This window comes from Nilaparvata lugens, chromosome 5, assembly GCF_014356525.2.
Source record: "Nilaparvata lugens isolate BPH chromosome 5, ASM1435652v1, whole genome shotgun sequence".
NCBI lineage: Eukaryota > Metazoa > Arthropoda > Insecta > Hemiptera > Delphacidae > Nilaparvata > Nilaparvata lugens.
In genome coordinates this window covers 644,060-667,282 of record NC_052508.1, presented here as the reverse complement: position 1 = coordinate 667,282, position 23,223 = coordinate 644,060, and the positions used below count along the sequence as shown (strand labels likewise).

Here is a 23,223-nt window from a genome sequence, read left to right as displayed (position 1 = left end):
TTGTGGATGATCACTAAGCACTCTGAGACTTTCTCATGACCTCCCAATTCATGATCACAGGTCATACTTGACAAAATACAAGGAAGCTGTACCGGTGCTTCCCTGTTCCCTGTCCTCTGAGACGAATTAAAATCAATTCTAGACCTCTGCTCTCTTAATTCTCTTATCCTCCCATCCAAAACTCTTTTCTTGCCGTCTCTTAAACTCCCTATTCTACCATTCATACAAGAAGGGATGTTTGTTTGACAAATGATCGTTTGTTCTTTCCTATCCAAATACAAAACCATTGAAATCCATTGAAATGTAGGTGAATAATATTCTTTATATATATATATTTATTATATTATTCATATATATATATATATATATATATATATATCTGAGCTACTAGAGAAACAGTTTCTCTAAACAGTTACTGTACTAAACTGTTCAAAAAATTGATCCCAATATTCCATTCCAGGAGTATATTCAACTCTTCACAAATTATAATATTTCTATTTACTCATAGAATGTAATATGCAGATTTGCATTTGATGAGGGTTGAGCTTCGATATTCGGGTTAACTGTTCAAACGAACCACTGTCAACTATGCAGGCCCAGCGTAGACAATGTGACTGTTTATCAACTACAGTTGCAAGTCAGTCGCAACTGCAGTTGCAAAACAGTCACACCGTGTGCGCTGAGTCTTGAACAGATAGATATGCCTGGTGCATATTATATGGAGGGTGCATATGATAGTCATTTGAAGAAATTATTTACTCCATAGAAATTTCTGATCCGAGCTTTGTCAAACTTCGGATTTGTCCCAGTAGCGTCATTTTCAAGAAATGAATGACCTATTGATCAGGCAATAATATATCAAAACCTTGATCCTATCTATCAATTATAGAGCGAAACATTCACAACAACCCCTTACACTCAGTAACAATACTCGACCACTTAGTACAAATCTATTTCTATCAGATTTCCCAGACACTCAGTAAGCAGAAGGCAATTCGATTACACAACTGCTATATTCTCATCAATAAAAAATACCCAGAAATCAGTTAACATATCAATAGCCTAAATAAAAACTTCCTTATTCTATTTGATGGCTGAGTGCAATCTAACTTCTTTCCATGATAACATTTTAATCGCGTGATTAAATAAGCTACACGAAAATTAAGCAATGTAAATGTAAAATAATTTTTCTTTAAGTAAATGAGATCTGCTTGATCTATTTACTTTCTATAAAGAAAATATGATATATAAAGTCGAAATCAGTGATTTCCCTACATGCTCATCTGTGGTTAAGAATAAGAAAACGGAATAAGAGAGCTCCGTGAAAGGTTGAGACTATATAAGGCATTTTTCCAGGCGTTTCCAGACGTGTCGGTAGGGCACGCAGCTCTTCGATTGTCTGATTGGGTTGGCGCCTGAAAAAACACCTAATATGATATAGCTCTAAAGCTCACAATGTTACAAAATGAGAGTGACATTCATTTTTTTCAATATTCATCATAAGAAAAACCATCTTTATGTGTGCAATAACACTGAATATATCATTTTCACAAAATACATTTCATTGCTAGCGAACAGACTAATTGTCTATATACTAGAAATGGCATCAGATTGAAGAATTTTGTATAAAAATTTATCTAATTCCTAGTAATACCTCTTTTCACATTCTGACTTCATATTTATGGTTCAATGATGCACTGGAGGAAAATAAGTATATTGTAATATTTTTATAAAATTGCAATAAATCGAATTGATTATATTGTTGTGTTCAATAATGGATTGAAATATCACAGATATTGTCAAGATTTAAAAACTCAACAAACTGAAAAATTGACGTTATGAAATCTAGAAGAATTGAAAATAGGCCAATGAGAATCCTCGGTCAATAAGAATTTATATGCAACATCTCAAGTAAATCAGTCCAGTAGTTCAGACGTGATGATGTGTCAAACATAATTTTCCTATCCTTTACAGGTGTATACGTGTATAAGCCAGTTTTTCCTTTATTATAGCATAGAAGATGATAGATAGATGGATTAGAATAACTTTTGAAAGGTTTGAGATATCGATGTGCGGTTTTCAACATATTTTATCTTGGAATCCTGTATCGAGATCATAATATATCATATGACCACCTTCCAATTAAAAAAATGAAGTTGGATTCAAAATGGCGGCTCAAAAATGGTGGACGAAACTTCGATCGACGGGAAACCTTGAAACCGGGAAATTGAAAACTTGACAAACTGAAAACTAATAATCAAATCTTGAAGAATCGAAAATAGGCCTATAATCATCCTCGGTTAATTAAGAATCTATATGCAAGATTTAAAGTTAATCAGTCCAGTAGTTAAGACGTGATTAAGTGTCAAACATAATTTTCCCATTCCGTACGTGTATAAGCCAGTTCTTTCCTTTATTATAGTATAGATTAGTATGTTGCTTTGGCCTGTGATCTGTATAAATGTCCTGTAACATCTGAAGGTGCGACCACACATGCTGAACCGAACCTTGAACCGCGCAGCAAACCGTGCATTCCGTCGAGCATCGCGCCTTTCAGCGAACATGAGCATGTTTCATAAAGTTAAAAATCAGCTGTTGAACATTCGCCGTACCGTACTCTGAACCGTTCGCCGAGCCGCTCGCCTGTTTTAATTAACTCTTCGCCGTACCGCACTCCGAACGCTGAACTTTTCAGCCAATCAGAGTCCTCCATTACAATTCGCCGTGCAGTTTGCTTTACAAATTTTGACTATCCATCACAAGTGTAAACATGCGAACACGTTCGTAAACATGAATACAGAAGTATATGGGCCTTTTTTTTATTTTGATTAAATCCATGTTTTGGACAATTCATTGTTACGAATGATAAATTGATAGGACCTAATAAATATTCTCTAATACAAATAAAAAAACTTCTGGAAGAATAATGAATGGATAAATACCAATATTGTAATATTGTTGACCAAGAATTTAGTACGACAACTAATTATATAATTAATTTATTCAACTAATTCTGTACTGTTAAAATTGTAATCATTTTTTTTATTGTTAATCAATTCCATCAACTAACCATGAACTTACTGGAATAAATACTTCAATTCTCATGTATTCAATTAATAGAATTGTATGAAAAATCTACAGTGTAAGACATATCTGAATTCACAGAGTTCGATTGTTGTTGGCAAGAAACATGTTATCCCACGCAGAAATCATTGTTATTTTACTAGATGATAGGATAAGTTGAATAGTTTCCCTTCCAGGGGGAGTTTTGACAAACCTAATAACTGATTTTTCATTTGAAGATACATCGAAAATGTGCATGAGACTTTATTTTTTTGTTCAGCTTGCCAAAATACCCTTCATTTCAATATTAAAATCTCCGACTGACTGTACACTCAATCAATCATTCTATTAGGGCTCCAATAATTTTGGAATTGTCATTAAATAAGAATGGAAGAGAATAATTTATACATGTAAAAATATCAACACCTTTGTTCAAAGACATATTAACTGCATGCGTATTCACGTTAGCAGTGTTAGGTATCTATAGGTCACCAAATGGAGACTGGCAAAAATTTTGTGAGCTGCTCCATACACTTTTGGAAATTACAACCGCTCGTTTCACAAATGTTATAGTAGTAGGAGATTTCAATACCGATTTTGCCAGGCAGGATAAAATGACAGAGGATATTAGAGATATTATTAATATGAATAATTTAGAAATTAAGGTCCACGAATATACAAGAGTAACTCGAACTTCACAGACAATTATTGATAATATCCTCACAAATATAGAAGGTTGTAATGTCAGGTTAGGTAGCTCAGATCTATCAGATCATAACTATCAAATTTTAGATGTTAAGTTGCAGGGCCAGAATCCAAGCAGAAAAAAAAACTTTTGTGAAAGAAATTCAGCAATATGAGCTAGGAAATATAAATTGTTTGAAGCAGGAACTGCTTCAAGAAAATTGGAGTAGTGTTTATAACAGTTGTAACCTAAATTACAAATATAAGCAATTCATTGATACTCTAAGATTCACATTAGTGTATGCTGTCCAATAAAAAAAGTCAAAGTAAAAAGTAAATTAAACAAAGTAGATGAATGGATAACTGAAGATATTCTTACTCAAAGAAATATTGTTAGGGAAGCTTATGAGGAATTTAAATTAGTGAGGGATGTTTGAATTAGTGATGAAGTCAAATACAAATGTCTAAAGAAAAACTATGCAAAAGAAGTGAGGAAAGCTAAGTGTAAGAAAACAGCTGAAATATTAACAACTAGTACCAATTTTAACTCTGCTGTTTGGGAGGTAATTAATAGAAATAGGAGAGCAGCTCAAAAAGATACAGTTACTAATGTCCCTAGGATAATCGATGAACATGGAAATTATATGGATGATAGTATAGACTTTTGAACACTAATACTTATAATACAACTACATTTATGCTGAGCCAATTGAAAAGGTATTTAAATTTCATCCATTATCAAGAGATGAGTTGTCAAGAATAATAAAAAATTTGAATAACAAAAAAACAGTAGGATTGGATGGGGTCTCAAGCAAAATTTTAAAAGAATGTGAAAATGAATTACTGGACCCTTTATTGCATCTCCTTAATACTTCACTAGAGCAGGGTATTTTCCCTGATGATCTGAAACATGAAAAATTTTGCCAATTTTCAAGAGCGGTGATTCTGAAAGAGTTGAAAATTATAGACCCATTAGTATTCTAAATGTAATAACCCAAGTAGCAAAAAAATATTGTCTCATTATTGCCACAACATTCAGCAACATTGTTAAAAATATTGTCATTATAATATTGTAGCAGTATTGTCATAATATTTTTGCAATATCAAATCATATATTATGTAAACATTGTTCAGCAATATTAAATAATATCTATACAACATTGTCGCAATATTGAATAATATATCATGTAAATAATGTTTAGCAATATTGAGATAATATCAATACAACTTTGTCACAATATTGAATGATAATGTAAATATCGCTCAAGTCTAATCAAAATCCCATTGAATTTTTCTACTTGAATCGAAATCAGCAAACACTTCTTGATCAAGGATGACATACTTGGTTGGAGTCGAGCTCGAATATGGCTTGTTGGGTATTTAGCTTTTATTGCAAGGGTCAAACAAGTCTAGACTTTGGTTTGAATTCTCCTTGTTGATCAAGGCTGACAAACTGACAAAGAGAGATTGATTATATTAGAATAAATCTAGTTCTGCACTTAGGTATGTTACAATATACACTGGCTTATACACTTATTTACATTAAAATGACAGTATTGCTAATTATTCAACAAATTTGACAAGGTATGAAAAATAAATGAATGAGAATGAAGATTTAATGCAATTTAAATAACGATAATATTATATTGTGATGTAACTACATAAATCGGCCGTGTTTCAGCAAATAGTTGTCAGAGAGAGAAAGAGAGAGAGAGAGAGAGAGAGAGAGAGTGAAAGAGAGAGATTGGATTAGATTAGAGTTATTTATTTATGTATGTCAATATTTACTGGCTTATACATGAATTGACGGTAATGCTAATTATTGAACAAATTTTACAAAATATAAAAAATTAATTAAAAAAAATAATTAAAAGAGACAGAAAGAGAGAGAGTGAGAGTGTGTGAGAGAGAGAGAGTGAGTGAGTGAGAGATTGAGTGAGTGAGTAAGCGGGAGAGAGAGCGGGTGAATAAGCAAGAGGGGAGGAGAGAGAGAGAAGTGATAGAGAAAGCGAGAGAAGATGTTTTGTCCTGTATATATAAGTACTCATCCAACTGCCCACTATCCCTAGTATGTATAACTAAAGCTATTCAACTATAGCTGCAGTATTTACAATGCAGGGACCTTCTAAACCTTTTTGGATAGAAAAAGTTGAAAAGTAGACAATGATTCCAATTCGCATCAATAGATCAGAATTCAAAAGAGTGTGACACACCACTAACTGGATTTTTGGCTGAGAATCTTCTTGTCTTTGCTGGCAGGTAGCCTACTGAAAACTAAATTCTAAACTGTAGCCTAATACTGCTTCTTCGTTTCGATTTTCTAGTACATCGCAGTTCTGTTCCATAATTTGAAGTAGGCTATAGTCTAGTACATGAACGATACATAGCCTATTTAGTATAGAGTTCACTGTCACTACGTAATCTGAGTTGTGAGTGAACTGTTCACTTATATCAACCGTTAATACCTGAATTGGATGAGTCATACCTGTATTGCATCGATTTTTCTAATCTTCTATAAGTTTCTATAATATTCCATAGTTTCTCTTATAGAAACATAATAAATGTTAAGAAATATGAACATCTGAAGAATGAATTAACGTTTGAAATATTATAAATGCATAATATAGAAGTTTGATTGTAGGAAACGTGTCGCAATAACATTTTACAGAACACACTACAGTTTTGTAACACTTTTTGTAGGTGAAAGAGGTTGTCACACTAGTTTTTGGAAGATTTGCTGCTGAAACTCTCTTCCTATCCTAATTTATAGTATCTATCAAGATTATAGTAAGTTTACAGCAAAATAATGTAGGCCTACATGTAAGTTCTAGATCTTCATTCAATTATCTTCCGTATCATGTGAATCACGATAATAATTTGTCTGTTTTGATGTTTTAGAGTTATCTATAATATAGCCTAATTAAGGAAATAATATTGGCTAATAAACAGACGTAGGTGACAGGAAATTCACGAATGACGTATCATCACACCAGAACTACTGAGCTGATTGACTTGAAATATTTTGCATATTGATTCTTAATTTACCGAGGATGGTTATAGGCCTATTTTGAATTCTTGAATATTTCAGTGGGTCAAGTTTTTAATTAGACCACCATTGCGGAACACGGGTTATCTACTAATTATAATTTTAGAGAATCTCACATCTACAGAGCACACCCAACATACCCCGAATGTTTTCATTACCGTACATACTTTATTGGACGACACACTATTGAATTTCATGTTGAAATAAACCTGTATAGATTTTCCTCTTTTGTGCAAATAGAACTTTCTACTGATGTTGAAGAGTCACTTTCAGATACGATTCAGACTAAATACTTGAACGATTGTCATTACTTCTCGATAAGCCCAATATTTGATTTCATTATTGATACGGTACTGTATTAATCAATTACACGTAAACTTCCAGCACATGCGGAGTAAATGCATCGTTAATTTTGTGTATCAACATATCACAAAAACTATCATAATAATATTGAGAGTATTGAGAGGAGAAAAAAGTATCTTATTTGTATCACATTTGCTAGAAGCTCATCACAGTTCATATAACTCAAACGCTTCAACAATATTTGTCTCTGAAAACAGTCCTGAAAATTTCTTGAAGTTAAAGTTATTATATCCACAAGATAGCTGCATTATTGGTAAACATCTAGGATCTTAGAAAGCTGTTGTTTTTCATTTTTAATGTTTCTATGTATAAGAAATAATAAGTTTCATCACAACCCATAAAGTAGTTTTTCAGAAATTGTGATAAGTAGTAATTTCCAGAATTCAACAATCAAGTTATTAATTACATACTGACTCAATTAATCTACCCAGTAGATCTATATATTAATCAGAGAGCACTTAAATACCTTCAATTACATTGTAGTCGCTTGATTCAATTAACGGAAATCGAAATATTGAATGTCAAAGAATATTAACTTAGGTACTGTATTGTCTCTTATGATAAATTGGAGACTATTTGAAAGAAAAATAGACGATATCTCTCAAGTCTTTGAAATGAAATTCACCTCGAAAGTGGAGATATTTCGTATTTATTTCCATTTACAATAATAACAGCATTTACTTTGCACCCAACCACAGCCCTACCACCAGTGACTGGTGGGTTTTTTTATACTCTTTGCATTTTGGTTCTGTTAACTACTAGAAGATCGATATCCAAAGGGTCTGATTGATACTATGATTCGAAAATTGGTTTTCATGGTTGAGTATTGAAATAGATTAGAGATATCAAATTGAATTCTATGAAAGAAACTCAGGAACCAATTCAAGTAAAGTTGTGAGAACAGCAAATGTTATGCCAACGATACTCCCCTGTACAGGAGTCAATTCAATCATTGCAATTACTACATTTTTGAGAATCATACAGTGATTCTATATTAATCTGTGGTTCTTCAAGGCTTGGAATGAGCTTGTAAAATATAACTATCACACAATATGAGACAATACAACATGATTTTTTCATTACACAACATGAAGGAGAAAGAGAAAATAGCTCACGCCTCACTTACTTCATTCAGGTGCTTAGTTTTTAGCGTAGGCTATACAAGCGAAATTATATTGTCAAGATCATTTCGTAGCCGGAGTTGAGAATCCTTTTAAATGAGGATGAATTGCAATTTAGTTTTTTTATCTCTTTTCTAATTTGAACCATATTACTTAATTTTGAGGTCTCGCAGCATTTTACAAATCTTCTTTAGTTTTAGTAGGCCTATTTTACACTTTCTCTGATACCGTATCGTATCAATCTTATTCCGGTCGCGTATTGATGGGGAGGATATTATTTTATTACTTTTCCGACAGTTGCATAGCTTGGCAAACAGATAATGTATTCAAGAGTTTCAAGTCTCGTTTAATCTGGTAGATTTCATAAGGACGGCAAAAAATCGATCGTCCAAAAATCTTTGTGTGTAACTGGCTTAACTATCACTGGCTTCAAGAAGCTCAAGAAAATAGTTTTCTTATTATCATATGAAATTACCGGATTGTAGGTATGGAGGCTTGATATTAGAATACCGGTACCGTACAGAAAGTTTTTCAATAGTAGAATCGTTTATTTTTCAGGAATACTTACTTCTACCAGAATCGGTGTTTATTCGATCAGATACATGATCACAACAATAACATTTCTTGCTGAATGATAATTTTATTTCGTGTCTTGAAGTTGGGTGCTACTAGTTTTCCAGTTACACCATATCGAGCCAAAGTTGTGAGTTGGTTGGTTGGTAGTCCAACATGAGAGAGTTGAGGAAGACTCCCTGCCCAATTTTAACACCTGAGTCCACTCTTTGTCGCCAATTGCTCATCTGATCGATTTTTGCCTCCTGTTAGGTACCTCCTAGATACCTAGGAGGATTTGCCTCCTAGATACCTAGCCAGTTAGGTTGTATGCGATACATAACAGAGAATGAATATTGCTCTCAAAAATTGTTCGCCATAAAATATTATGGGTGAACTTCAGAGTATTAGCTTTTGCAGTGAGTAGAACTGAAAAAAATCAACTCAGATCAGCAACCTTTTCTATAGTTTTTTTTTGTCTATATTTTTATTAACCTCGTCTACCACACCTCTCAACCCCTCTTTCTCTATCTATCCATTGATGGATCCCGGTCGTGTGTTAATGGGAAGGATATTATTCCATATCATTTTTAGAGAAAGGACAATTATTTGTCGAAACACCGCGATTTATGAAGATACGGTACATCGCAATGTTATCGTTATTCAAATTGCATTCAATCTCTATTCTCATTAATTAACTCTTCATATCTTGTAAAATTCGTTTAAAATAAGCAGTATTGTCATTCAACGTAAATTAGTGTATAAGCCAGCAGTATAATAACATAACATACATAAATAAAGAACTCTAATCTAATCTAATCTAATCCATGATCCATCATCTTTACACTCTATGCTCTCTCTCTTCTCTATTCAACTGCATATGCTTTCTATTACTATGTTATATTTTCCAGTACGTTAGGCTATATAGTTTGAGTCTCTCCACTTACTACCTGCTCCACAGTTTCGAATAATAGTCCCTTCTTTTGTAATAGTGTAGGTCTGTCACCATTGTCCACTGGTCTACCCTCTCTTTCGCAACTCACTCCTTCTCAGTCGGAGTATTTCGCGCCCTTTTTGGTTGGGTTTGCCTTTTGGTTAGTTGTAGCGCGGAATAAGCATACCAGTAGTGGGGTGTAGTGCTTCTTTCCTCTGTGGTTGTAGTCACTAAACTGTCACTAGTCAGTCGCAATGAGCAGTTAGTTTCAGTTCATCATGTATTGAATACATATTACAGTTCATGTTTCCAGTGTTTTATCCGGGAATTTATTTGTTTTGAAGTCACTTGATCTTCTATTATCAATGTAAGTACACAATAATATTACTATATTTATGGAAGTTTGAATCATAGACTGATAAAAGTATATCTACTATAGAGTAGCTTGGAGAAAATACACATTATTATTATATATTATAGATGTAGCTTGTGTTCTGTCTTTTCTACCTATATTAGGGTGGGTTCAGTTAATTCATTTTGGTTGACTAGTTGAATTCTACCTGACCTGATAGGCTGTAATGAGCTAGAGGACTGAACAAGCTTATATTTTTTACCGGTCATCATACGATAGCCCACAAATTTGGGTTATATATCTAGTCTCTTATTTCAATCGGTATAAGAGTATCAGAGCCTATGATTTTTGTCAAATCTTCAGCGTTCCAAAATCTTTTCAAATCACTAGCTATTATTTTTTTCGTATTCAATTTTGAATCCAAACCCCTACTTCAAAAATATTATTTTTTGCCGTAACTATAAATTCCACTAAATGAAACAGAACTAAGCACTTAGAACAAAAATGATTTACATACATAATCTGCTTTCTAAGTTATTTAATAGAGTTTTTTGGAAATTGTAAAAAACAAAGGTTACATTATGAATTCATCAGATAGATATACTTGATCCCTTTGAGAATACTTTAATTTTGATTTTATCATCCAACTAAAATATATTGTTTTTTCATTGTTCAAAGGAGACGTATGTCGCGCCATGCGCCGATAAAGCTTCGGAAGGGCGCACAATCACGAGTATCATGGGGAAGCTGGTGACCCTTCGTTGCCATATACTTTTCGTGGAAAAGAGTTCAACGCAAGGACGACCATAAGATAGAGAAAAAACCATTCAAGGACCTTCTCATAACTAAAGTTATGATTGGTAAGATTTCAGCAAATTTATCTTTTTGAAGTTAACTATGTAGCTTGCTTCATATTTTTCAACAACGCTAATTTGGCAATATTAATATCAGCCAGACAAAATCCCACTTGAATAGAAAATACTACTTCACTGACTTAAAAACTTTATTTCGCCATTAAACATGACATCCACAAACACCGTGGTTGAGTGGTAGAGTGGACACTACTGTCCAAACTTCGCCACGACATTAAAATGAAGAAGTCATTCTATTCTATTTAATAAAAAATGAGTCATTCCATCCAGGATCTGCAATATTGAATATCTAAGTTGATTTTTTTCAATTTGGGAGGTGGTCATTATAATGCTGATCGTTACTTAGTATGGGAAAAATATTAATTGATTTGTAGTAAGCTACAAGTCTGTGATTAACACTCCACATAGCTTTGAAACGGTTTGTCCTATTGATTTAAGGTTCTCACCATTTACTTCATATTGAAATTCCGTATTGGAATAGAATAGAATCGTTACCTTCATTTCAACTTCGGAGGGCGGGGCCTACTTGCTTTGCCGAAGCAAGTTAGGTGATATCATGCATAACAAGACCAGCTTTCAACTTCCAATAAAGAAATACTATATGGAAAACTAGAGATAAATGACTTTCATCCAAATATATTTCATTCTATTTCGAGTTTCTAGAATATCAAGATGATGGTCCTACTATTGTAGGACCCTGTTAATCATACATAATAAAAAGCATGATTCCATTACCGGTACTGAATATTGAATATTTTTTGGAAATTCATAAATATTACAATTTTCTTATAACATGCTCAGAAGATTCACTTTTTCCTTTCAAATTATTTCACCCAGACTTTTTATCGGATTTTCTAAACACTTTCCTGTTCATGTTTTATTACAATCTGCCTATTACTTGATAAACCATGATTCATTAAATATTCTTCCTCCTCATCTTATCTTTCCAGCCGATCCCACCTAGAACAAGTAGTTTTGTTCATACATTGTTTGTTCATTATACTTTTCTTTCGCATTGTAATGAGTGATGTGTGAGAGATTATTGTTCTCATAAATTGTATTGTTACAGCAGCTGCTACAAACCGGTGATGGCCAAAGGCAGAATTGGAGCAGGTCCAGTTGAAAGCGGCTACGTGGCTTGCACAAACCCAATCCAAGTTGGACAAAATGTAAGCATTAATCTTACAATTCAATTTTTCTTGAAAAACAGCATTGGAATCATGTATAACACGACCATCTTCCCATTCGAAAAAAAGAGCTTGGATTCAATATGACTTTTTAATGTCATGATTGAGTAGGAACTTTTATATTAGCACGATCCCTACGTCACCGACCATCAAATCACCTCTATGAAAAGTATCTAGCCGTTTTCAAACTTTTTACTCATTCTGTATTGAGCTGTTTTCTGAATAAGCATCTTTCACCCAAGGTTATTAAAAAGAAGGTTGTTCCATATCAGGATATTGGGACGAAATGAAAATCGGGTGGGGAGAGTAGAATTTTGGCCGGGACACACATAACCGCACCGAGCCCGCGCCACGGCACGGCCGAGTGTCGGACGTACTACGGCGAGAGAGAAAACAAATGCTTTCAAACGTTTAGGGACACATACTACCGCACTGCTTCAGTACCGTCACCGTGTTTGTTGCCCGAGCCGTGCCCGCGCCGTCACCGACTAGTTCAGTTTACTTTTTAACGGTGACGGTGCGGGCTCGTTTAACATAGAGAGTGAAAAACTTATTGAAGAGATACGTAATTTTCCAGTTTGGTACGATCGAAATGATGAGAAATATGGTTGAACGGAAAAATAAGTTAAAGTAAAAGTAGAACCAAATAACTTAAGTCAAAGGTATAATAGACATAATATAATAAATAATAAAATAAACAACAAAAAGTATAAAAGATGAACCCATGACTGTGTCTTAAATTTTAAATTCAAAACCAATTACGTTTAGATTTACATACGGCAGAAGATAACAATTTTAATGCTTATATTTATATTTCCAACACATGACTGATTGTGGTATTGTTATGCACCGAAATATATACCAGCACTATGATTCTCAACTTCTGTGTCTACAGGTAATTAGTTTAAAATTGAAAAATATAAATTTAAATCGGATGTAACAAGCTTTAATAGTGTTATATTATTAACAATAGTTTAACACATTCAGAAATCAGACGACAGTAGCACTACAGAACTGAGACACTGCTGCCGCTCGGCTGTAGCACGGATATGTGTGTTCTCCTATCACCATCACCGTGTCGCGGGCGTAGCTCGGCCGTACCTCGGCACGGGCTCGGTGCGGTTATATGTGTCCCGGCCTTTTAAAGTGCTACAGATCAGAAATTCTAGTACCGTGCGCATGCACTTGTCTTTTCAGCAAGACAATAATATCATTTATGTTGTAATATTGTTACACTTCTCAAAATAGAACACTTCACCTGGTTTCTACTTGGACTAAATCTAATAAATAGATCTGATTTCAACATTACAGAAACATGATATTATTAGTAAAACATTGGTAAAAATGTAAAACTCAATTGATCAATAATTTTTTTATTAAAGCAACCTTGTGGATGTTATGAGCCATGAAAGCTCAATATGATTAATATTTTCAATGCGCCAGTCGTGATCTCAAATGTAGTCGGGATCTCTGATCTGTACTATTTTTCGGGTTCCCCATCACTTTTAGTTTCCTCAAATCGGAATAACCTTGTTTTTAATGACCTTGTCTTTCATCAACCAACAATTTTTTTATTGGGTACTCTAGCTATAACTTCATTCTGGAGGGAATGTTGATTGGCATGATTGTGTAAAACTTACCCAAGACTCAGAAATTGTGATCAAATGATCAAAATAGAGAGACTAAACACTGATTCAGATGTGCTATGGTTTGACTATTTTGTCTTCTTCCGATCGGGATTTCTGAAATTTGAGTCACTTTAACACAATCACCGCCATTCAACGTTTTCTTCAGAATCTGATTCTCTACAACTTCTATCAATAAAAAATACAAGTTTATGATTTCATATCCAATTATTTATAACCATTAAGTATTAATAAAACAAATTGATCAACTATTTTCTGCTTTGAATTAGTTTCTTTCTGATTTTTTTATTATTTCCATTTTTTCCAGGAATCAGCCATCAACACCAGCTACAATAACAATAATCGACATCGATTGTGAAGATGAACCTCTCGAATAGATAAGAATATAATAGTAGTGACAGAAAAGATCATAAAACGTGTCTACATGTTCAATTTACTGATATCATAAACAATAAATTAGTAATTGATTATAATTACGGTTTTTAATTGAATAATCAATCCCTGAAACCTCAATATTGTTGAAAATATTAATTGAAATTTACAAAATTGCAAAAATGTATTTATAATATATTTTTTTAAATTGTGTAATGAGGGTACAGTTACACTATGAGCAAGTTTGCTCATATAAGCGCTTTCAAGCTGGTAGTGAAAACTTACAGGTAAAAACAGAATCTGGTAACATGCATAGAAACACCTCATGGCATGCACAGAGAGAATAGAACTGATCCATGAATAATGCAGAGTTAGTTCCATTCTCTCCGAGCACATCATAACGTGTTTCATCCATTTGAAAAAAAATGTTTTTCACCTGTAAGTTGGCACTAGGTACCAGCTTGAAAGTGCTTATTTGAGCAAGCTTGCACATAGTATAACTGTACCCTTATGTTCTCACAATATTGTAAAATAGTGTCAAAAATTTTTGTACAAAATTGTGGAATAATGTTCTCACAATACTGTGGAATAATTTTCTCACAATATTATGAGATAATTTTTCCACAATTTTTTGTGAAATATTCGGTTCAATATCAATATTGTGTTAATATATTTCAATATTTCAGGAAAATATCTTCCCAACATCAACCAATATTTTCAAATATCGTAGGAAAAATATTGAAGGTTTCATAAAGATATTGTCAGAGTATTCTGACAACATTGACCAACATTTACAACACATTGAACAATGTTGTGATAATTTTTGTCACAATATTGAGACAATATTTTTTAAAAAATGTTTTGCAATATTGTGACAATATTTTCCAATATTTTGTCAAAATATCTTAGCAATATGTACCAACATTGCTATAATATTTTCAAAAAATATTAAAGGTTTCATAAAGATATTGTCAGAGTATTCTGACAACATTGACCAACATTTCCAACACATTGAACAATGTTGTGATAATTTTTGTCACAATATTGAGACAATATTTTTTAAAAAATGTTGTCTCAATATTGTGACAATATTTTCCAATATTTTGTCAAAATATCTTAGCAATATGTACCAACATTGCTATAATATTTTCAAAAAAATATTAAAGGTTTCATAAAGATATTGTCAGAGTATTCTGACAACATTGACCAACATTTACAATATATTAAACAATATTGGGAAAACATTCCTTCCAATATTAAGACAATTTTGTTTTGCTACTTGGGAATATTAACTGTCAATTCTTGTTTAAAATATTCAATTTTATTTTATTAAGCACGAAATTATATTTTCCAATGATTTCATACTGAATTTTAATGATGAAGATGAAATATTTTGTAAATTTATTATTAATTCAACATTGTTAAAAGACGATCTGGCAACAGAGCAAAGCGAGAAAAAGATAGCGCTATCTGTTTTGTTGAATGATAGACAAGGATAGCAATACCATTGCTAATCAAACACTGCCATTAAAACGTGGACCTCACTATAGGAAGTTGAGTGGTTGCTGAAGAGAATGAATTATTATTGTTTGTAAGCAGGATTATACCAGGGTAATCTTTTTCAACCTCCGATCTCATATCATAAGACACAGACGAGCGATAGGGGGGCAACTTTCACAGAGCTCAACAGTTTAATATCATTCCCACCAAACGCCCTGTGATCGATGCGGCCGGATCATCAATTTTTGACGAGTTATAGAACCACAAACATGGCCGCCTAACTTGAGTCTGCTGCTAAGTGCTAGTTACGTAGCGTTATTAGTTTTTGCAAGGAAAATGCAAAAGTTCAGCATAAATCTAAAAAATATTTTCATAATGTGTGGTTACCGGAAATCAGATGCATTTATTTTGAGTAGCAAGTACTAAATGAAGTAACGTGAGTGATCAAAGTATCGTTTGTATTGAATACGGTAAGTAGTGAGGGATAATGGCTGCATCAAGTAGACGCTTAATACCAACATAACGATATCACCGAAGAGAGAAAGAAACCGAGAATTAACGGGCCGTTCGTAAGATTTAGAGCCAAGCCATATGAGACGTTTTTCAGACGAGTCGACAGGGCAGGAAGCTCTCAGATTGACTGATTGGGTAGGCGTTCGGAAATCAGCTGATAATTAGCCAATCGGTGCTCATTCCAAAAGTGTGCTCATTCCATTGTCCTAAAAAAGCACATTTAATGGGTGGGGCTGGCTCCACTCACTCAACCGAATACTTTCGAAATGATGCCAAAAATGTGCTCTTAGAATATGCACTTTAAAAAAATGTGCTCATTCCCTTGTCCTAAAAAAAGCCCCTGAAAAGGGGCTTGAAGCTCACCCACTCAAGCGAATGGTTTGAGAGTGGTACCAAAAAAATGTGCTCTCAGAATATGCACTTTGAAAAAAATGTGCTGATCACCCTCACTGTGAAACCGAGTTTAATAATGACGTGGGGGGTGGTGGTGAACAGTCTGAGCTTAATATCATGGCTACTAGTGAAGCAAATCTTAAGAACAAGGTATCAAATGAATGTGCTCATTATGCATTTTCAGAATATGAAGTTTTTAAAAAATGTGCTCATCTCCATTAAATTGAAATCTGACGAATTTTTAAAGTTGTTTGGCAGGGGGCGTCGTGGTGAACATTCTAATCCTTATATCATGGCTTCTCATTAATTACTGATGTAATTAATGAGTTCTATAAAGCTTTACCACATTGTTGGAGAGTATATTTGTTGAACCTTCTAAATAAGGTTTTCAATAGTCAAATAATACCACATGAGTGGTGCAAGATACTAATGTTGTACTACACAAAAAAGGAGATCCCAATGAGCCTAGCAACTATAGAATTATTATTACCCTAATTATTACAATTGTGAAAATTGTTACAACAATAGTTGAGATCCGTTTGTCGTTGTGGGCGGAAAATAGCGGTGCTCTTCCAGAAGGACAAAGTGAGTTTAGAAAAGATCGAGGCTGCATTGATAACATCTTCATCTTACACTCAATACTATTTCAAAATGTAGAATTCCGACATAAGACTATCTATGCATTATTTGTGGATTATGAAGCCGCATTCGATGGAGTACCTCATTATGATCTGTGGTACAAGTTGGGAAGGGTGGAAGTGAGTGGTAAGAGTATAAGATTTCTTAGTCAGCTTTACAGACAGGCAGAGCTGGTTCATATGAATGTATCTATCCCAGTAGATAGAGGCGTTTTACAGGGGGATTCTATCAGTCCACTTCTCTTCTCTTTGTATATTTCAGACATAGAACATTACTTTAGAGAGAGAAAGGTTTATCTGGCATACCTATAGATGATTCCACTGATATTCTAATTCTCTTGTACGCGGATGACATTGTCATCCTTGCAGACAGTCCTTCCGACATGAGAAACAAAATAAAATGCTAGGAGGATTACTGTGAAAGTCTGAAATTGAGGGTCAACATTTCCAAGACCAAGATAATTCCATTTCATAAAGGAAGGTTGAGAAAAAACAGACCCTTCTATTATAAGGGCGATGAAATAGAGGTCTGCAATAGATATAAATACTTGGGTTTGGAGTTTAGCTCTTCAGGTCGTTTCAATGTACACTGCTCATCTATAATATCCAAATCCAAAGGTGTCAGCGAAGTAATGCTACAGGTTTTTAGAAACGCTCGTTCGGATTCATGGGATAGCAAAATAAAACTGTTTGAAGCAGTAGTCCTTCCGACAGCGGTGTATGGGGCGGAAGTATGGGGCTTGGCATGTGCTGAGCAAGTAGAGAAAGTTCAACTCTGGTTTTTCAAAAGACTATTGTTTTTAAGCTCACGTACACCGAGCTGGGTATTACGTTTGGAGATAGGAAGAGTAAAAATAGTTAATTTGATCATCTTCAACATTTTAACATGGTTGATAAAAATATTAAACATGTAAGAAGACAGGTACCCAAAGATTTGCCTTAGAAAACTTATAATTTTGTCAGGAAGTCATTTCTATCAAAACAGAAATAGTCTCAACTGGGTGAATTTGGTAAAGAATCAATTAGATTTCGCCTTTTTCAATACTGATTTGAACCAACAAGGAAATTTGGTAGCATCACTTAGCAGGATGAAATGCGATATTGTAAGTAGGCATGGTTTAGCATTGTACGAAGTAGACAAACAGGAAGCATTTAATTCAATTTCTTTCCCATTTTGGAAGGTTTTAAATCCCAATTTTGTTCTTGGCGACCAGCTTAGAATGAGGACACCATTTAAATATATAAGATGTTTTACACAGCTACGAACGGCTTCGAAGTTTGGTTTTTACCTTTATCTAGAGAACCATGGAATTTACATAGATAGTACTGAGTACTGCCCGCTTTGTAACATGCGGGAGGACGAAACACCCACTCATGTTCCTGTACGCTGCCCGATGTATGTAGAAATAAGACAACAGTTTCTGAATAAATATGTAGCAAACATAGTTGATTATGAAGATAAAGCTCTAGTTCTTCTTTCAAATGTAACACCAGATAAAATAAGATATATTTACAAATATCTTACTAATGCGATTAACGTGCGAAATTACATCATAGAGACTACGAGATGATCTTTTATTTATTTATTTTTTTCTAATATCATTGTAATTGTTCATTAATAATCACAAATATTGTTGGAACTGAAGGGTTGTTTTACAGGTTGTTTATAAAGTTGTAGTAAAAGTTGTTGGTGCTTTTGAGGAGCAGGCTACTGTTTTTATCTTTTGTTGTAATGTCTAGTCAATATTCAATATCTGAAAGATAGTGTATTGTTTTACTAGTATAGCTTTTTATGTCACGGTGACATGTAAAATTACTCCCCCATATACAATCAATGATATTTTAGTAGCTTTAAATCTGTGTTCTTGTTATTTTCAAGGAGTCTACATCAAACTATTTCATTTCAATAGTGTTATCCAGAATTCGAAGAGGGGTTGATCAATTGTGTTGATGTTGTAATTGTAATTTATGTATTGTTAGTGTACAACTCTTTGTATGGGGCATGGCCCTTATGACAAATAAAGCTTATTTATTTATATCATGGCTTCTAGTAGACCAAATCTTATGAAAAAGGTATCAAACAAATGTACTTGGTATGAATTTTCAGAATATGCAGTTTATAAAAAATGTACTCAAATTATCTTATCCCCAAAATTTATAGACTGACGTATAGCCGCCAGCTGTAAAATATAAACAAGATCTGAAAGATAAAGAAACCTTAAGGGTTTGAAAGGTGAAATAACTGAATATAACATGGTATATCATTCTAAATATAAGTATATCAGAATTTTCAAAGTTAATCATTATTTTACAGTTTTAAGTAATTAGTGAGTGTTATTTTTAATTCAAACTGGTTTGTAAACAATCCAAATTGGACCTGAATTCAAGTGTATGGAACATAACCTACTTTTTGGACTATTTATAGTGTATGAATCAAAATTCGGGGAAGAAACAGTTTTGGGCTGTGCATATTAATCCTTCCCCAATCATTTAAAGAATTGTGTCTTGTTTATCAATAAATAAATAACGTGCGAAGCTCGGTGCCCTGATATTGAGTTATAATAGCTGCAATATTAGGACAATAGTGAACTCCTCATTATTTCTAGTGTATCAAGATCTTGATCAAAAAATTTCAAGTCGACTAAGATACAATTAGCCATAGTAGATAATGAAAATCTGTTGTGAGTTTGAGATTTCCGAATTTTGTAGGTTCCAACTTTATGAAATTTAAATAGAAGATGAATACCTAACGTAAGTCAATGAGTAGATAGAATTTTTTTTAAACTAATAAAATTTGAAACAGAAACTGAGTAATCTCAATGTAACTGGAAGAGCTCTCCAATGGTTGGAGGACTACCTCTCAAACAGAACTCAATATGTCGAGTTAGACCATCACAAAGAAAACAGCATTATCCAGTATAAATCCTCACCCAGAGCAGTAAACAGAGGTGTGCCCCAAGGGTCTATACTCGGACCTCTCTTATTCCTTATATATATAAACGACCTCCCATAATTATGAAATAGATAGCAGAAACAAGTGCATACTGTTTGCGGATGATACTAATATACTTGTACCACATAAAAATCAGGAGCCAAATGTAACAGTCGAAGCACTGAAAGAAGCCACTCAAAAATGCAATAGACTGGACCTCACTATAAATAAACAGAAAACAGTACACATAAAATTCCAACCTACAAACAATAGCCTGGAAGTTTCCCCAAATAGCCAAACCTCACATACAAGATTCTTGGGAATCATCATCGACCAGAACCTAACATGGCAGCCCCACATTGAACAACTAAGTAAGAAGTTATCGTCTGCAATCTATGTAATTCGACGCCTGACAAGTATAACAGGTGAAAAGACAGCACTAACTGCATATCATGCCCTGTTCGCTTCACACATGAGATATGGCATAGTGGCCTGGGGCTCAGCATCACAAATACATCTCAACAAAATACTAATACTACAAAAGAGAGCACTTAGAACTATTCTTGGAATGAACATAACAGAGCACTGTAGACCACTCTTCACAAAATACAAACTACTCACCGTGATCTCTCTGTACATCCTGGAGGCAACGATTCTGGCAAGGAAAGCTAAACCACAACAGCGGGGCGACAAGCATGGATACAGAACAAGCAATTCCAAAACATAGGTACCTTCCACAACACCGACTGAAAAATATAAAAGCTCACCAGCCTATGCGGGAGCCTACTTCTATAACCTGCTACCAGCTACCTTGAAGGCCCTGAAGACGAAAGGCTCTTCTCTGCTGCATTGAAGCATTATCTGACAGCCAGGCCGTACTATGCGCTGTCAGAGTACATCCGGGACCACACCTATCAGCATCTGGCAGGACGTGCGGCTGACAACATTCACTGACCTCCTCAAGCATGAGGAGATACTGACAATTCCCCGGTCACCGACTGTGGCGAAGACTGAACAAGTAACAAGTAAGTAAGGATCCGACACGAACAATTATTTCGATCAACTGCAATTTAAGATGGCGGCTAAAATGGCGAAAATGTTTAAAAAAACAGGGTTTTCGCATTTCGCGATCAAGTTTATACCCAAAATAGTCATCGATAAGCTCTATCAACTGCCACAAGTCCCATATCTGTAGCAATTTCAGGAGCTCCGCCCCATCTATGCTAAGTTTGATTTTAGATTCCCAATTATCATGCTTCAGATAAAATTTCAAATGGAAAAGATTGAGAATAAAAATCTCTACAATTAATGTTCAGTAACATTTTCACCTAAAATTGAAAATAAGCTTGAAATTCGAGAAAATGTGATTATTCAATTGCAAACTGTTGATTCTATTAAATCATTCACTATGAAGAGATAGCAGACCTCGTGTGTCTCCAGCGTTATTGTCCTGTCCCCAGCTGGCTCAGATCTTTGGATAGTAGACTTGAGATGCGCGTGAACACTAGCGTCATGTGATCAATAATTTTCATAACAGCAAAGAAAAGTTGTGTGAGTGCGCCACACCAGATTTTTACATTTGTTATAGCCTACACTGAATCTTATAATATTCATCGTGACATTTGCAGCTTGGTGATATTCAATGAAAAACAAATTAGACCTTTACCTTCGATCTTGTTATGGGTGAATGGAGCATCTGCACTAGATGCAACGCCAACTCTTTCACGATGGAACTTAGCCGGAATATTCTTGCACTCCATTCTATAAAGAAGAATAATTCAAGTTTAGAAGTTGTTAATCAATTGGTTTCTACAATTGCTCACTAAAGGCGCAATCGCTTAGCGACGGCTCTAGCCGCGCAGAGGAAAAAAGTTGTTGGGAATAGCACTTTGGGAAGTAAATTGAAATAAAATGATTTTATAGCTTTAAGCATACAGATTACACAATCGGAAACGTCACAATGTTCAATAAATACAATAATAAAAAAACAATCGAACAAACATAGTATGATTCAGCTCATACATAAATAATGTTACAATATATATATATATATATAATATATATATATATATATATATATATATAATTCAAATATATTCTCATACACTAAAATTATTGCCAACCTAATATTGATACATTTTGGAATATTTAGAAATAATTACTAATTATATCCCTATCCATATCAAAAAATTCCGACAGTGAGTATAGAGGATTTTCTGTCAAGAGAGTTTTCAATCTACGTTTAAACTAAGAAACTGGTTCTCACTGAAGCAGGAAACTTATTGAAGATTGTCAAAGAAATTAGCTTCGAATTCATTTGCACTCTCCTCAGCCTATTATAAGGAACATCAATTTGCTGACTATTTCTTGTATCATACTGATGAAAGTCCTCCCTACATGGAAATGATTCAATATTTTTTCTCACATTCAGTGACAGCAAAAAGACAAATAAGCTATAAACAGTCATTATTTCTTGGTCAATGAACAACGGTTTGCAGTGGTCCAGGTAGTTAGCATCAGAAATAATTCTAACTGCCCTTTTCTGAATTAGCAGGATTTTTTGGGTACCATGAGCACATCCCCATAAGGATAGGCCATACAAAAACGTGCTTTGAAAAAGGCAAAGTAGGTTACCCTCAAATAATGCCTTGGGACACACTCCTTCAATCTGCGTAAAAGGTAGAGAACCCGCTCAACCTAGAACAGACATAGTCTATATGAGGGCTCCAGGTTAGTCTTTGATCCAAATTTATACCAAGAATCTTAACACTTCTTATATCTCTTGCATCATCTACTTGTCTCAATTCTAGAATAATTGTTTGCGTCTTCGTACTATTAAGAAGCAGATAATTTGCTTTGAACCACAAACTCGCTTCCTCCTGGCAACTGGACATTTTTTCTTTCAGGGCTTTAATTCCTGAATCTGTGAAGAGCATGGATGTGTCGTCGGCATAGCCAACTATTTTGGAACCAGTACTATAACCAATATCGTTCATCATTACCAAAAACATCATGGCCCAAGGATTGTGTGTGTGTGTGGTGTGTGTTGTGTGTG

At 34.1% G+C, this 23,223-nt stretch overlaps 1 long non-coding RNA gene across 2 annotated transcripts; it reads left to right on the top strand.

Annotated features, from left to right (window-relative positions):
• Positions 1 to 6,511: 6,511 nt before the first annotated feature.
• On the top strand, positions 6,512 to 14,293 carry LOC111062426. 2 transcript variants are annotated; one of them, XR_005571465.1, is made up of 4 exons: positions 6,512 to 10,130; positions 10,794 to 10,975; positions 12,057 to 12,156; positions 14,128 to 14,293. It is a non-coding gene; the product is annotated as an uncharacterized LOC111062426 (long non-coding RNA). The 2 variants fall into 2 exon arrangements; XR_002606774.2 differs by having other exon boundaries at positions 6,512 to 10,975.
• The last annotated feature ends 8,930 nt before the right edge of the window (positions 14,294 to 23,223 follow it).